Source organism: Eumetopias jubatus, unplaced genomic scaffold (assembly GCF_037043125.1).
Source record: "Eumetopias jubatus isolate StellerSeaLion01/CBP00866 unplaced genomic scaffold, mEumJub1_p1.0 scaffold_7, whole genome shotgun sequence".
Lineage (NCBI taxonomy): Eukaryota > Metazoa > Chordata > Mammalia > Carnivora > Otariidae > Eumetopias > Eumetopias jubatus.
The window spans coordinates 112,828,036-112,845,880 of NW_028274813.1; positions in this window are offsets into that span (position 1 = coordinate 112,828,036).

Consider the following 17,845-nt stretch of genomic DNA (forward strand, 5'->3'; position numbering starts at 1 on the left):
CATTTGAGGCCAGAGCAGGGATGCCTGTGTCTCCTCCCTCAGTCGCTGGGTCTCTGTGGCCATGCAGCCCCTCCCTGGCTGCAGTTTCCCCCTTGGGAAAGTGAAATTGGCTGTCCAGGAAGGCTTGGTTCCTCCCATTCCTGGAAGCACCACCTAATTTCTTGATCTTGGGAGGCTCAGATCCTGGGCTTGCTTAGGGCCACTTCTAGCACCCCATTTTACAGATGGGGAAGCTGAGCCCTAGTAGGAAGCTGATACCAGGGAAGGAGCTCTGCATGCTGGTGTTGGCTGGCCCCCTGGAACGGGCACCGATCTTGAATCAGAGATCCAGGTCCAGGACCTCATTCTGCCCTGTGACCCTGAGCAGGGCATCTAGCTTCTCTGGGCTTTACTTTTCTTATATAAGAAACAGACCTGAGGTTTTCACCATCCTCCACCTCCAAAGACTGAGAAGAGGGGTGAATGTGGCAGATAAACAGGTTTCCAGGGGGCTGGGTTCAGGGATGGGGAAGCCTGCAGAGCATACTGTGCCCATTTGCCCCTGGGTGACAAGGCCCTGGGGCAGCAGGACAGTGATGGGGGAGGTGGTGGTAAGGACACTTGACTTTTGTTCCCAGCTCCACTACTAACTTGTGACAGAGTCCTTCATACCTCTGACCCTTGATTTCCTTGTCCATTAAGTAGGGCACCAAGTCCTCCCCTGAAATGTATGCAGCATTCTTTACAAACCAGAGTGCCTATTATAAAAGCCCATGGCCCCCGCAGTGAGACTGGTCACCTTGCTTGAAGTCCCACTACGGGTGCCCTGGCTGGATTTTAGAATCAAAAGACTTGTGTCGGGGCTCTGCCTTTGCCCTGTACTCTGCCCCCCTCCGCACCCTTGAGCATGTTGCTCACCCCACTGGGCTAAACTCTCCCTGCCAGGTGGGGACGACGGTGGTTCATGTTTCATAGGATCTCTCTGAAGGTTGGACAAGACAGTGGGTAAGAAGATCCTGCAAACTATAAAGTGCTGGGTGCGTGTGGGGGGTATTTTTCTTCCCTGCCGTCTGGGCTGCACTCTCTTACTCCCTAGGTGACTTTGTAGATGGAGCGCAGTGACCTCAGTTTGCCTATCTCTAAAAGAGGCATGGGAACCAGTTCTTGTTCTTCCTGATGGGGCCAGGATAAGCCTCAGACACTGGATCCGATGCTCGCAGGAGGGACCCGGCAAGTGGGGGGTACTTTCCTGGGGGCTGAGGGCTAAGGAAGGTGGCCACTAAGTCCCCTGTGATAAGTGCTCCAGAGAGCAGTATTTTTAGCTGCCTTTCCTGGGCAAAGCTCCAACTTCTGCATTTTAATGGAGAAATAATTCTCACAGTGCTACAAGCTGTAGCCTGCAGGTGTCACATCCACATTAAAGAGGGGACAGAGCAAGGGTTCATTTGCCCTGGCTGGCTTGAGGTGTGACCGGAATTCACCTCCAGGAGCACTTGTAACCAGGGCTGTGAAGACCAATTAGTGGATCTGATTGCTCAGAGGGAAGAGCCTGGGAGGGGGGTGAAGACGGCAGGGCTGGGGCCCTGAGCCATCCCGATTGTCGACTTTCAGAGCACTCTGCCTCTGCTCAGTACGGGCAGGAATTGTGCCTTCCCCAGGTCGGTTGCCAGGGGCTTCTGTAAAGCCCAAGTCTTAAACTGAAATGTGAAGCCAAGGTTTGCACCAAGTATCAAAATCCTGGGCCTCCAAGGGCAGGGCACTCCCAGAGAAGCAGGAGCGGAGGACTGCGTGCAGTAATGCGCGGGAACACTGCAAATGCAGACAGTATTGTGTTAAACTAACAAGCAAACACAATCAAAACACCACAGGCCCAAAATGGCATCGCTTAGGCCAAGTCCCTACACTGGGGCTTAATATATAGTCTAATTGCACTTTTGACGTCCCCCAGAAATATCGTCTTATAGGAATTTTCTTAGTAGGGTCGCCAATGAATCTGCCATGTGGGCCTTCTCCATCCCCCAAAGGAAGATGAGGTAATCTGCATAAGACCCCTGGCTTTTCCTGTTGCTTTTCCCTGCCCAGGGAAAGTGGCCTTGCCTGGAACAATCCTTTTGCAAAAACTTTCTTGCCCCACCCTCCTATAAGAACTTTCCATTTTGTACAACTCCTGGGAGCTTCCCTCTACTGGCTTGGTGGCCTGAATCATTTAATAAAGCCAATTAGATCTTCAGATTTACTCAGTTGGATTTTGTTATTTAACAACAGAAATGTACAGAGTGGTTGTCTTCACCTCCAGTCCCCCCACACAGAGGGAGGCACTATTAAGGGTTTGCTATCCTTCTAGACTTTTCCCTAGGCTAACGCTTCTATAAAACTGAGACCATATGTATTTTTTTTCCAAAGATTTTATTTATTTATTTGAGAGAGAGTGAGAGCATGAGAGCGGGGAGGGTCAGACAGAGAAGCAGACTCCCCGCTGAGCGGAGAGCCCGGGGTGGGGACTGGATCCTGGGATTCCAGGATCATGACCTGAGCTTAACCGACTGAGCCACCCAGGCACCCCTTGATTGTTCTTGAATTTCCTGTAAATGGAACCCTTACAGTACATACTATTTTGTGTCTCGCTTCTTTCAAAGACATCCCTCATTCTTTTTGTTTTTTTTTTTAAAGATTTTATTTATTTATTCATGAGAGACAGAGGAGGAGAGAGAGAGGGAGAGAGAGAGAGAGAGAAGCAGAGGGAGAAGCAGGCTCCCAAGGAGCAGGGAGCCCGATGCGGGGCTCGATCCCAGGACTCCGGGATCATGACCTGAGCCGAAGGCAGACGCTTAACCATCTGAGCCACCCAGGCGCCTTCCCTCATTCTTTTTGAATAGCTACATAGTATCTCATAGTACTGCTGTTCTAGAATATATTTTGCCAGTTCCTATAATTTGGATACAAATCATGCAGATTTGTGCTTGAGTTTCTACAGTATGGAGCCCCAGAAGTGGGATCTCAGGGTCACAGGGCTGTGTATGTTAAATGTTGGTAGAGTTGCCAACTTTTTCGGACAGCCTGTTTAGCCAGTCTCTGTGGCAGCAAGAAATGAGCAAGCAAAGAACACTTAGGGCCACCAAGTGGGGATTCTAGATAGGGCAGGAAAGGTGCTGGGAATTCCAGCCCCTAGCTGGGCTTAAAGGGACCTCAGGGGTAGAGCCTGTGGTCATCTCTTCCTCTCCCACCCGCTCTGGGCCGCCTTCCCTTCAGCCTCTACCTTGTGGCAGTCCCCTGCCTCTGTTCATAGTGGTGACTATTTCACCCCTAACGAGGCGGTGCTTGTTCGAACACAGGACATCCAGGATCTCATGGGGCGGATACATCCCAGCCCTCAGAGACAGAGGGTCTCTGACCTTTGTTCCCAGCCTTTCCCCCGTGTCCGAGCCTCTTCCTCTCTTCAAGCTCCCTCAGCGGATATCATTTCTCTACCCCCAACGCCCTCCTCTGGACATGTTTCATCACCGGCCTTTCAGATAGAGGCCCTGGCCTGATAATGTTTCAGCGCATAATAGATCATTCTCTCACCTCCTTGATCCTGAGCACTATGTTCCTAGTGATACAACTCCAGATTCCATTAGTCCGATAGGTCTTAACCCTGGCTGCACGTTGGAATTCCTTAGGAGATTTTTAATAATACTGGTGCTTGGGCTCCATCCCTAGAAGTTCTGATGCGATTGGTTGAGATCATTGCTAAATAGTCGATGTGTGTGACCCAGAGGCTCTAGCCTGGCTTACAAGTTAATGCAAAATAGGGCTCAGAGGGACAATCCTGAGCAGAGACCTTTGAGACCAGGCACCGGAGAAAAGCCAGCTGTTCCCAGTGATCACTGAATCAGACCGAGGGGTGTTCGTTGTCTCACTAAAGGAAGTGCAGAAAATACAGGTGCAAAGAAGGTTGCCGGAATCTGTGATCCTATGTGCATGAAGAAGGGGGGCCCTGTGTTGTGGGGCCCAGGGGAGAGCAGGAACCCCAAATTCTTGCCCTCAGACCAGGCACCCAGGCTCCGGGGGCGTGAGGAAGAATGGGGTGCCACGGATGATGGCTCAGACCCTTCAGCTCAGTGTAGGAAATGGGGCCCTTCCCCCCGCCTCCTCCCACAGCCTCCCTTTCTCCCTCTGTCTCTCTCCCTGGTTGCCCCCAGGCCTCCAGATGTGCACAGCCACGTGGCTGGTTCTGGCTCCCTCCCTCCCTCCCTCCAGCATTGTGTTCTGCACCGAGGCAAAGACCATCTGTCCCACTCCCTGCAGCCAGTGTGCGCGCGTGAGCCAGGCTCAAAGAAGGAGGCTCACACTCTTCCTGCTTCCTTCCCTTCGTGTCTCAGACTTGCTTCTGCCCCAGGGTATCCCGAGCCTCTATTGGACTGCAGACCAGCCAGTGACTGGAGCGAATGTAGCATCCTTCCTCTCCACTGCCCCTCACCATCCTCTTGTGGGGTCTCTGGCCTTGGGTCCTTCCTGAGTCTGCCTACCTGGTCCCATAATTCCCCGGGACAGCAGGCTTTCGGGGCGGTGGCGGTGGGGGCTGGTCTGCACTGTATTCTCCTCCCTTCCTGCTCTCATGTTTCAATATCCTCTCCAAAGTGTTTCCTTAAGAATGTGACCCCCACTCTTGGGGTGTTGGAGGAAGGACCAACATGCATCTCTGCCCTGACATTTTGCTTTATTTGCTAAGATAATTTAGTGTTATTTGCTGCTAATGAATGAACGCACTAGTTTTTGTTCCTATAGCTTTCATAATTGCTTTGAAGTCCGTGTGCGCACTGATGGCACCTTCAGAGAACCTTCCAGGAACCCGAAGGGGGCCAGGTTGCAGATGGAGCTCAGCCTCCATGGGTGAACATGCTAAGGGCCTGGGTGACATGGCTGGGGTGCTGATTTCCTTGGCGTCTCTATCCATGCTGCCCTTCTGGGTGTCCGCCTGCTTGCTGCAGCTGGGAGGATCTGGGTCAGCACAACAAGAGAATGATGGCAGCCAGGGATTCCAGACCTAGGGCATTTGTTGAATGGGCTCTGCAGTGCTGAGGTGGGGGTGGCATTCTGCTCTGTCTCGAGGATGGGTGATGAGGGAGAAGGGGAGAGAGATGATCGGCAGAGTGGCAGAAGTTTCATGCACCACATTCAGTCCTATTTACAAGCTTTCGCTTAAGCTCCCCCTGACTCCCACCCGACCTGCCCTCTCTCCCCTCCACCTGTGCAGATCCTACACATTCTTCCCGTGCAACCCCCCACACCTCTGACTGCACCCCAGCTCCTTCACTGTTCTCTGAGAGTTCATCTCCTTCTCTGCAGGGCAGGTCTGGATCCCCCTACCCAGCCCTGGGCACAGAGCAGACCCTGTGGGTGGCAGGGCGGGGAAGAACCCAGACCACATTAATGCTGTCTCTGAAAGGAAGGGACTGAGGCTGAAGTTTGCTTCTGCACTATCCCTGAAAAAGAGAATTTCCCAGCAAAGGAGTAATGTAAATGAGGCTGCCAAAGGATGCTTAACCTATTTAAAGGAATAATCTATTTTAAAAATCTCTTAGAAGCACCTATTTACCCAGAAATAATTGATATGGTAATTGCAAGTCATTCTCTCTCTCTCTGTTATTTACCAGAGAAGGTTCCCTAAGCTCCCTTTGCCCACCCCCAGGTTTGGGGTAGAAAACACTACCTGCTGGCCCTTGGGGAGCTGGCTACCAAGTGCTCTGTGTCCTTGCAGGCTGTGTCTGTAAAATGGGGCCAAGAGTAGCACCCTCCTTTCCAGGTTGGCTGAGATGGAGACATCACCCACAGGACAGAGGCTTCGTGGGGCCGCCTCACCTGCACTTTCACAGTGTGAAAAGAGAAGTCTGAGCAGATGGCACTGGGCTCAGTGCAGACAAAGGAGAGGGGACAGACAGACAGAGTTGGGGAAGATGGACATGGGGGCGGGGAGGACTGCTCACTGCTCAACTGAAGATAGCAGTGGAAGGAGCCCCAGGTGTAAGAGAGAAGCAACCTCAACCCCCCAGGTACCAGCATTGCAGATCAATGTAATCCCTTGGCCTGCAGATCGATCCTGCTTTCTCAGGGTGTAATTGGCTTGTTGGCTTTGGCTCGGGGGAGAGAAAGAAGCTCTTTCCCAAGGAGAGGAGCTGCATCAGAGGCAGCCATGACCACTCCATTCCTGCCCACCCCCACCAGCGGGATGATGGGGCAGTAGGCAGATGCCATTCTTACCCCCTCCCCAGGTCCCAGCCAGGGCTCTCCCTGCCTGCTGGAGTGGGGCAAGGCAAGCCACGATGTTCCTGGGGGTAGTCTGGGGACCCTGTGCACCTGCTCTGGCTCTGCTGCTCCTGGTCTGACTTGGTCCCGGCTGGTGGGGTGGGGTGGGGTGGGAGAGGTGGGGGGAGGAGGAGATGAGGGAGGAGAGCAAAGGACAGCATCCACAGTCTGGGTACTTCAGCCTGCCCAGGAAGGGACCCTCAGCCTCTTCTCCACTGTACTGTTGAGCTCAGAGGAGAGGAGCAATTGCCCAGCAACTGGGAGCAAACCTCAGAGGAGAACCCGGGAGGCCCCTGCCCCCAGCTCAGCACTGTGTCCACAGGACTGTGTTATATAGCCCTGTGGGGTTTGAACTGAGGATAGGAACATGGTATCTGAGCAAGGGGTAGGGCTGCCCAACAGAGAGGACTTCTCCTTGCAGCCCCCACAGGCCAGCCCCTCCGGAGGGGTACATGTCATTGGTGGTGGTGGTGGCAGCGGCAGCCGAGACCTTTTGGGGCATCTTTCCTCCCGGCCTCAGCGGCTTCCTTTCCGCTCCTGTAGTTTTCCTAATAAACACCTTTAAAATATTTATGAAGGCAACTTCAATGAAGTAACACAACATTGCTTTAAAATGATTTTCTTCTTCTAATAGGTAGCTTTGGCATAAGCTCCAAGTCCCAAGCTCCTGAGGGCAGACCCATCAGGGTAAAGGGCTCTCCTTTAATGAGCTAAGCAGTGGGGATCCCTTCCCTCTCTTTGGGGGGCCTGACCTGGTGGCAGGTGTGGAGCTGTGACAGTTTGACAGGGCTCAGGGACCAGAATCTGGACTGTGGAGGAATGGGTCAAGGGAGGGAGGAGACTGGCAGAGGCTCTTGGGAGAACTGACAAGGGAGGAGCCTGAAACCTCAGTTTCTCTGGAACCATGGACAGCACCCCTGGGCTCTGCTGCTGCTGGGGTTCTGAGAAGCCCTGAAGCTGACAGCTAGCACCCCTAGCTGTGCTCCACTTTGTTGATAGGAATGGGGAAGGGCTGTGCTCTAGAAGGAAGTGATGGATGCCATGGGTTGGTGGGGTGGGGCCAGGGGCGCCGTGGGCCCTGAACAGTTGGTGGCTGAGCTCACTGACTCCCCAGCAGCCCCGGGGTTGGGGTGGGGGGGAAGATATGATATCAACACCTTGTGTGCACATGTTGGGGATGGGATTCAGCAGCTGGCCTCTAGATTTGTCTGTCTGGCCTTCAAAACTCCAAGGGGCCCCTGGCCTGCCCTCCTTCTTGCACAAAGCTCTGTGCTGCCCTCTTGTCAGTTAGGATGGCACTCTGTCCAACCTCCCCCGGTACAGATGGGGACATGGATGCCCCTCCTTACGCCCCTGCCCTTCCCCAAGCTAAAAGGAAAACCTCTGTCCATATCGATCTGGAATGGAGGGGAGGCCCTGATGGAGAAATCTGGAGAGATGGGTTCTATCCTCACCCTGTTCACGCCCAGAAAAGTCTCTTTCCAACAAGAACTGTTTTCAACACCATCGCCTAAAGCCTGGAGCTGCTCTAATTACGTGTCAGGCTGGAATCTGACAGGAAGCATTTTAATTATTAATTTGAAGTGTGCTGAGTGTGGGGATGGAGGAGGGCAGGTTCCTTCAGCTCACTCACGCCCAGTTCCGTCTGTTGGGACCTCATTAGTGACACCTCAGGCCTTCCAGGCCTCTCTGCCCGGCCAGAGCCTCTTTCCTGCCATGGCCCAGGGCCTGCATCTCCCACTCCTCTGCCCTTCCTGACCCCTTGCTTGGCACAGCTCTCTGCTTTTCCTCGTCGACAGGGTCCTTCAGCACGGAGTCTACAGTTCCCACTATACAGATGGAGGAGATTGGGGAGGGCGGGGGCAGGGGGAGCGGCGCTGCCCCAGGTCACAGCTCACAGCAGCCACAGGCGGGCAGAAACTTCGGATTTTCCAATTTGAGCTTTTTAGTTCTTGCCTGCCAGTGGAGGTGGCCTTCTGCCAGGCTGTTCTTCCCCTGCCGTCTTATCTTCCTACCTACCTTATCTATGGCAGCACACAGACTTTTCTTTGATTTGTTGCATGCATCTGACACTTTCAAGGACCATTTTCTTGCTCCATTTACACCCAGGCATGGGCATCACCTTCTGGGCTCTGGGGCTGGACTGCCAGTCCTGTTCCAGGGAAGGTAGGGTCAGGGCCTGCCGCGGACCGGGGACGTCATCTGGCCTGTTGCCTCTTCTGCCCCTAGACTGGTCCTCTGCTCACTGGTTATCTTCTAGATCTGACCCTTCACACTCTCCTGTGTATCAAGGCCTGATCCTCCTATCACACGTCATCGTTTCTGCATTTCTGGATTCAGAGCCCCAAATTCCCAGACCGGGCAGCATCTCTGAAGCTGACAAATGTACCGCTTCACATGTATCTACCTGCTGACTTGCTTCTGTATCTGAAAATACCTTTTGTTGCTCCCCTGAGCCCGGGGGGTTTGTGAGGTTGAGATTGTGTTCCCATCCCTGGCTCTTCTCCTTGTGTTGCTGGCTGCCTGGGCAGCCCGGCCTCACCCTGGCTGATCCCCATCCTCCCCAGGCCATGCCTGCCTCTGCCCACATCCAAGGCTGCCACTCAGCAAGTTGCTCTCAGCCAATGGCCTCTGGTTTGTTTCTTTATGCAGCCTTCCTTTCTGTTAGATCCCAGGATGGGATGGAGAGGTCCTGATCCACTAGGGGAGATAATATTTATGCAAACTTGAAGTAGGAGGAGTTGTGGGGTCCAGAGGGAGGAGGAAGAAGCCCCGGAGGAACTGGAGAAGGCTTCCCAAAGATGGGGATGTGCGTGAACTGAGCCTTAGAGGATACTTGGTATTTGAGTCATGGTTGGGTACAGGAAACAGAAGCTACTGCATTTTAGGCAGAAAGAGGTTGAATACAGGGTACTGGGTGTTTACAAAATCATTGGAAGGGGTGAAGGAGCAGGCTTGAGCCTGGGTCTCCAGGCATGGCTCCAAGAATGCCGCAGAACTGACCAGCCAGCATGCTGCCATCTTGGCCACAATCAGAAAGACACTGTGGTGGGCTGAATATCCCACCAGATTCCTGGAACCTGTGAGCATTATTTTATACGGCAAAGGGAGACTTAGTAGTTGTTATTAAATGAAGAATCTTGAGGTGGAAAGATTAGCCTGGATCATCCAGGCGGGCCCAATATAATCACAGGGGTCCTTATGTAAGAGGGAGGCAGGAAGCAGAGTCAGAACAGGAATGGAGGACAGAAGCAGAAGCTGGCTTGAAGATGGAGGAAGGGGCCATCAGCCAAGGAATGCAAACAGCCTAGAAATGGATTTTCCCCCATGGCTCTAGAAGGAATGAAGGTCTTCCAACCTTGACTTTAGCCCAGTGAGATTGATTTTGGACTCCTGACCTCCAAAGCTGTAAGAGAATAAATTGGTGTTATTTTAAGCCTCTAAACTGTGGTAATCGGTTATAGTAACCAAAAAATGTGAGGTGTGGGGGAGGAATCCTTGGAAGCGGTGGGTCCAACACGGCCATAGCTGGGCCCAGGGATCAGGGATCGTGCTGCCGCCTCTCTGCACCCTTGACCCCGAAGACTTGATGCTGAAATGCTGCGCATTTGGCACAACTGCGCAGCATTCCTGGCCGAAAACAGCCCAGACCAGCCATAGACAGCCTCCAAATCTGCCTTCTGAGTCTTGCCAAAGTGCCTCTAATTGCTGGAACCTAGCTCACACACAGAGCCTCAGCTGCAAGGGGGCCCAAAAGTGTCATTTTTAGCTTTCCAGCCACAGACGTCCAGCAAGGCCACTAGGAGGGGGTAGGAATGGGATGCCGAGTGTTGATCAAACATGCCAGCCAGTGGGGAATAATGAATGATGACAATGCGTAATACGCTTCAAAACCTGTCTGTGGGCGCACTCTGACAGCCTCACCCCAGCCCATGCATGGGTGTCGTTGAACTGTCCCCTGTAACCTGCTGAAGCTAAGCTATCGGCCCAAAGTCCCACAGCAAGCAAGCACTAAAGGCAGGCTCTGAACCCAGCTGTGCTCTACTTTAGAGCCCGAGTTCTAACCACTGCACAGGACAGAGGAGAAGCAGGGTCAGTCCACAAGGGGAAATGCCCCGAAGAACACAGAGGCATGAGGGAATTGGGCACTGGAGGGACTCCAAGCTGCTCATCTGCCCTCCGTGAAGTCTGAGTGAGTGGGAGAGGCAAGGAGAGCTGAGGCCGGCAGGGACCAGGCCATGGAGGGACTCAATGTCCTGCTGTGTAATCCTAAAGGCCACCAGGAGCCACTGAAGTTTCCTCCTTCTCTTCCTCCTCCTTCCTTTCATAAGAGCTTATAAAGCAGGAAGGTAATAAGTTGCTTTGCATTTTGTATGTAAAGAATGGCTTACACAAAAGATTGGGGTGCTGAGTTAGAGAGAATACACTGAACCCCAATCCTGGTCACATACTGAGCCCCAATCTTGGTCACACACAGAGCCCTGATCCTGGTCACACACTGAACCCCGATCCTGGTCACACACTGAAACCTGACCCTGGTCACACACAGAGCCCCGAACTTGGTCACACACAGAGCCCCAACCTTGGTCACACACGGAGCCCCGACCCTGGTCACACACTGAGTCCTGACCCTGGTCACACACTGAACCCCGACCCTGGTCACACACTGAACCCCGATCCTGGTCACACACTGAACCCTGACCCTGGTCACACACAGAGCCCCAACCTTGGTCACACACGGAGCCCCGACCCTGGTCACACACGGAGCCCCGACCCTGGTCACACACAGAGCCCTACCTCTAGACTAGACTGAGTCCTATCCCTGGCCTCTTCCTGAGCCCTAACTCTGAATGTAGACTGAGCTTGTCCAGCAGCTGAGTCTTTATCTCATCCAATTATCCCAGGAATGCCCCCAATCACTGGGGCGCTCTGATGAAAGAACAGTTCACTCAATACAGCCGTTCTCTACTGCTGTGTCTGTGGCCCGGAGCTCACATCTTTAAAAAGCAGAGAAGTGTCATCTTCCTGGTGAAGGATGACTGGACAACGCTTGCTTTGCGCCTGATGAATTGAGGAGAAATAGGGGCAGGAAGAGGTGGGGGAAGAAAGGAAAGTGAGTTTCTAGAACATTAAGCTGCTTTTTCCACAACGAAGGGAGCTCTCATTACAAACCTGGAGCTCCCTGATAACCAGAGGCGGGCGGGGGGAGCACAGAGTGACAACCCGGAGCTCGGTGTGCTCTGTGGGGCCTCTCAGAGAGGGCTCAGACCCTCGGTCCTCCCACAGCCACAGCCAGATGGGCTCTTAGTGAGAAGAGGTCTGAAGAGACCAGGTAAGCAGGGCCAGCCCAGCCCGGCCTTCACTGGTACCCACAGGCGGGGCACAGGCAACCCTGTGGCTGGAGGAGACGCCTTCTGGAACTAGTGGATTGGTGGAATGAGTACAAGTCCTGTTTGATTTGAAGATTCCTTTATTAAGAAGTAGGAAATCATCTTTCAGCCCTGTCATGATGCTCTGGATTAGAAAACAAACAAATCAAAACAAAACTGGGTGAGTGCCTTGGCACTTCCAGCAGAGGTCGGCCACCTCAAAGAGCAGGAGCGTCAGGCAGAGCGTCTTTTCTGTCCCTTTGTTTCCCCCCCCCAGACTGGCATGATGGCCCCTCCTCTTGGAAAGATTTTAAGTGTCATGGCCCCCACTCTGGATCTGGAAAGAGGTTTGAACCATGCGGGCAAAGGAGGGTTATTTAGGGCCCAAGCAGGGAGAGACTTATTCATTCAGTGCGTATTCACGGAGAACCTGTGTCAATTCCTGGGAGCTCGGGAGTTATTCCTGCCCTCAAGGGGCTTGCAATCAGCGGCAGCAGACAGCTGTGTGGGCAAAATAAACCCCAGTGCAGTAGTGAGGGTGGATCGAAGGTATGTTCTGGAAGGGGCCTGATAAAAGATGAACTGAGGGCAGGTGGGAGCAGCAGAGGAATCAGACCTGCATACCCGAAGCAGTCACGGTAGATGACAGAGGGCCTTCAGGGGAGGTCGTGGGGAGGTGGCGGAGCGTGTGCTTCGGCTGTTTCCGTGTGGGTTACCAGCCCACTATTGTCAGAGCTTTTTTTTTTTTTAAGACAATCTTTTTAGAGCAAAATTGGGATTTTTTTTCCCCCCAAGAAACCTAAAATCTGTATTTTTATGTAAAATCCTCTTCAAAACAAGACAGAACTATATGGGGGGAGCAAACGAGCTGACCAGGGCCCCAACCTGCAACCTCTGCAGGAGAGGAAGAGAAACGCCCAGGGAAACTCGAGAGTGGGTAGGGTCAGCAGGGCCTGAGGGGGTGTGTCTGGGCTAGAGAAGTTCTCAGAGCGCCCCCTCCAGGGCAGGAGGTCCTCCTGCAGCTTCCCCGATGTGTGCCCAGCCTCCGGCAAGAGCACAAGGAACTCTTCTATGAGGAAGCCAGAAGGAAGGGCCTGAATGGGGCTTCCTTTGAGGAAGGCAGGAACCCGAGGGAGACCCATATACCCTGAAAGATCCCTCCTCTTGTATACGCCACATCTGGGGTGAAGCCAATCCTGAGAATCAGGTGCAGCACCTCATTCTCAGGCACCAGGGACATTGCAGCGTGCTGCCCATGGGAGGAGTGTTAGGCTGAGCACCCCTGGGCCTTGTCCTAGAGCTGTCTCCTCACCAGGCTGAGCCCTTGCTTCATGCTCCGGGCTCCTCTCCCAGAGACCTTCTGTTGCCCCCCACCCCCTGCCTCTGGAATCACAGGCTGCCCCCAACTATCTTTACCCCACACTGGCCAAGCGCTGGGCTCATCACTCCTGGGACTCATCCTTTCTTGTTTGTTAGTTCTATGGATTTAACTCTTCACTCTCACCCTGGGTGAGATACAGCTCCTCCCGACATTGTCCCTAGAGGGAGTGGTCAGTCGTGGGGGCAAAGGGGAGAGATGGTGCCAGAATTCTGTTCTGCCCCCTGCTCTCCTGGGTCACCAGTGAACTTCTTCCCTTCCCCAACTCTCCAAAGTGGACTTAGCATCACAACCTCCTTTGGGACCCTTCCCATAATCAGTATACTGCTTGGCTCTATCCCTACAGAGGTCTCCTAGGAAGGCCCTACCACTGACCATAGAGAATCCCCACAAAAGTCAGGGTCCCCAGACCTTTTCCCACTGTTCCTCTACACACTGTGGCCTGTAGCGACCCCTGCCCTGTGTTGCCTTCTTGAGGGTGGAGGATGGGTGGGGTAGAGCAAACGGCGGGTGAGCTGGTGCCTGGAGACTGGGGTTCTGTGGCACTTGTAACGTGGTGGGTGGCAGGGAGGACGTCCTGCGGGGTCTCCAGCACTGTGTGGTTGCCTGCAGCGGGAAGCTCCTGCCCTCTGCGTGTTCCAGCAGGGATAGGAGAGGGGGCAGCTTGCCCAGGGAACTGAGAACCTCAGGCAGGTGTGTGAGCTTGAGTGTTCCTGGCAGGGAGTCAGATCTGATCAGGCATTTGTGCCTGGGCCTGGAGAGCATTGGCCTGAGGTCACCCACCTTGGTCTCCTCGGCTGGCATGGCCGGGGCCAGGTCAAGTGGGAGAGGGGGATGTTGACAGTGGCTGTGCTCCTCCATGTAACTGGCTGTCAGGGCCAGCAGGGGGACAGAGTCAGGTCTCATCAGGGGCTCGGCTAGTTCACCTGGAAGGGGGCAATGTGGCCCCCGCATCCCAACCCCCGCCCTGAACGGGAAAGGAAGGTTAGGTGAGAATGCTTTGCAGGAGGGCTATTTAACCTGTTAAGATACAATGACTTTCGAGGGCTTTAGCATACCTATTTTACTGACCAATGTGCTAATCATGTGCTGTTTTTTATCCATTCACTGAAGTTGGTCCCTGTCATGAGAGCCACTCCTGGCTAATGCTTTACTGAGCTCTCTTAAATCTATTCTCCCAGTCCTGGACTAGACAGGAAAGCTGGATTCCTTCCCCCGCAGTCAGGGGGATGCAGGGGCTCTGAGGAGGGCGATGAGACTCTTAAGTCCCTTGCTGCTGGTGCTCCCATCTTTCCCAAATGGGGCCAACGTGCACCCTCTGCTGTAGTGAGGTCTCTCTCTGCTGTCTGCTGAGCGGCTGCCCCAGCCATCTTTGTAAAGTTCCACCAGCCCCAACTGCCCTTGGCCCCCTCTTCCAGCTGCCCAAGTTCTACCCCATTGCAAATGCATTCCACCTCAAGTCCCTCCTCCTCCCGGAAGCCTTTCCCACACACTGTAGCCCCTGACCGTAGTCCCCAGTTCAGCCTGGACCAGAAAGGGGTGGGCATGGATGGGGCTAAGGGCCTCGTCTTCCAGGCTCTGCTGGAGATAGGAGAAGGGGAAAGGTTACTTTGGACCTGGAGCTATTTTCTGCTGGTCATCCCCTCAGTGCCCCAGACCCATAGGGAACAGGGGCCGGGGCAGGGGGTTGGGGGGCTCTCAGAGTCCTGCTTACTGCTCCCAGAAGCCTGAGGGGCTGAGCTGAAGGAGGTAGGGCCTGAGCTCTGGTGAGCGCTGATCAGTTGTACCAAGGGAAATCTGTGCTCTGGCAACTTGCAGGGGCTCCAGGTCCCCAGAAACATGTGGGAGTCTCGGTCCAGGTCCTGTTTCTATACTTAGGAGCCGGTTATTTGCGACAGGATACTCTACCTCTCTGGGTCTCAGTTTTCTCATCTGTAAAATGGTAAAGGTGTCAGTTATTTGGAGGGGTGTTGTAGAGTAGGTGAGATAATTGACACATAGTGTCTAACACACCAAAGAGGAGGTATTCCATAAACAGTTGCTCTTACATAGTGTAAATAATACTAGCAATGTCAAGTTCCCGGCCCCCTCAATTTGTGCAACTTTGAACAAATTCCTTGTGTGTTCATTTGCATCCTCATCTATAAAGTGAAGATTGTGTTTCACCCATGTACTCAATAAATAATTATGGAGTAACTTATGATGTGCTGGGCATTACTAAACCTGTCATTTACTGTTAGTTCAAAGATGCAGCGCAGTGCCTGGCATATACTAGGTAATCAATAACTGTCAATAACTGTCAGTTTTCTTACGTAAGTCACAGCTGGACAGTGGGAGATAGAGGGGTTGGCACAGAGGAAGGGGGAGGGTGGAAGGCTGGGCCTGCCTCACATTCTCAGCTTCCTTCCCACCCTTTCCCCCTTCCATCAGTATAGCCTCACTTTGGGGCGCCTGGGTGGCTCAGTCGGTTCAGCGTCTGCCTTCGGCTCAGGTCATGATCCCAGGGTCCTGGGATCGAGTCCCGCATCGGGCTCCCTGCTCACAGCGGGGAGCCTGCTTCTCCCTCTGCCTGCCGCTCTCTCCCTGTCTCTGACAAATAAATAAATAAAATCTAAAAAACAAAATAGCCTCACTTTGCCTCTAAGCGAGGGGGTGAATGGTGCTGGGGTCTCTGAATAGTTTACTGTCCCTTCTGCCCCTTGGTCCCATCAGACCATGTGTGTAGACTAGATCATCTGTCCATTGCCTATAAAATGGAGATAATGGTGCCTCTTTATTCTCAGACATTGGGGACACTGCCACAGTGCCCACCTCATTAAGAGTGGTCTCCTCACCAAGCTTTTCTGCTGCCTTATGGTCCTGGCTCCTCTCCCAGGGACCACAGGCTGGACCCAGAGTCACCTCTGGCTCCTTAGCACTAAAGCCCCACACCCGTCCCTTTTGACTCTGCCCAGCCCCCAGCCATACCAGACTGGATCCTCATGGGGGGTTCCGTGTATGCATGTGCGTAAGCAGCGTGAGACCTGACACATAGGAGGTCTACAATACAATTTGATTGGATGAATCCACAACGGATGCCCCCTCTGCAAATGCGGCTCATTCATTCAACCAACCAACATTTATCCAACTCAAAATCCATTTGGTGCCAAGCTCTACGTCAAGGGCCATGGCACTGACATCACCAATAGCCAAGCTCTCCAAAGACTGACTGTCACTCACAGGTTTCCTGCTCTCAGCACCTCCTCATCCCCACCAGGCCGCCTGACTCTCAGACCCCCAGCCCCCTCCCTCACGCCCAGAGACCAGAGTACTGGCACCACCATGGATTTGAGCTGCGGCAGAAGGTGGAGTGCCAAGTCACTGGGTTTGGGGTCAAATCCTGGTGCCATCAATCACCCTGTGCCCTTAGGCAAGTTATTTAACTTTTCAGAGCTTCATTGCTCTCATCTGGAAAATAGGCGTGCATCAGATTGCTTATCTCATATTTGCTGTGAGGAATAAATGAGATAAGGCGTATGCTTAGAACACTGGACAGCACATAGTACATGCTCAGTGAACATGAGCTATTCGTGATGGTTATGACTCCTCTCTGTCACGCATGGCTCAGCAGCTCCAACGGCCACAGTTCTTTCCCTGGGTTCTGCGTTTCAAGTCATAAGCAAGCCACGGGGATCCCACACTACTTCTAATTACAAGAGGAGTCAATTACTTCTTTGGCCTTCCAGAACCTCTACCCGTTTTCCTCTCCCAGGCCCCCCTTGCACCTTTGGCCCATTTGAGGCAAGTAGTCAGGTGGTAGGGCAGGGAACAGCTGACAGATGTCAGCCATGCCCACATGGAATCCCAGAGCCAGAGTGGGTGGCTGGGTGCATGGTGGGGGGTGGGGAGAGGTTCCAGGAGAGGACAGTGCCTTGCCCAGAGCTCTCTCAGAGATTTCTGGCTCTGGGCGTCCGTTTCCTCCTCGGTGAAATGGGGACCATTCTGTAGGTTTATTTTCCCTGACTGTTGTAAAGCCCAGAGGCTGTAAGTCTAGAAACAGTCTTGCCCTCAGAGAGGAAAAACAAGTTTGGGAGGTAGAAATGGATGTCTTCCCTCAGAGCTAGGTGTGCCCAGACCTGGGTGGGGACTGTCTGGCCTACCCCTTCCCCGTGGTCAGACAGGGCAGGCCCCAGCTGGCCCCTTCCTCAGGGGACCCCCTGGCATGCTTCCTCTGAGCCACGTCCTGTCACTGAACTGCCTGAGAGTGGCCTGGGGCTGACAGAGGGGCTCAGACCCCTGGCTCTCAGGCCAGGCCCTGAGCACGCCCCACCCCCCCAACCCATGGATTTCCACCCCGGAGGCTGCAGTGTGGCTAGCTCTTCAGGGCTCTGACCTCTGAACTCAGCCCAGGCCTGAGGGGAGACCCCCACACTGCAGTCGGCACATCCTAGGCCCGGCCCATAGCATGCTGATAGCATCACTGGTCTCTGCTCCAGACTGGCCAGCACCATCTCTCTGTCTCCCCACTGCTGGGGCTCAGGCAGGGGTGGTGGCGCTGCCAGGAGCAGAGACCCCTCCCAACGGGTCCTGGGCAGCTGTAACTCTGCCTTAATTGAAATGTGCAGCAGGAAGACCCCTGAGGAGTGACGTCCACCACCTCCCTGCTCTGAGCGAGGGGCGGCAGATTGAGCCGCAGCGATCTCTGGGCCGCAAGCTGCCATCGGGGGACAAAGCAAAGCAGTGACCCAGGGATGGCTCCCAGTCGATGGGAGTGGCTTCTTCCCCACCCTCACTCCACGCTTCTCACCCTGGAAAACACTGGAATCCAGGTTGGGGTCACACTGACCACAGTGCC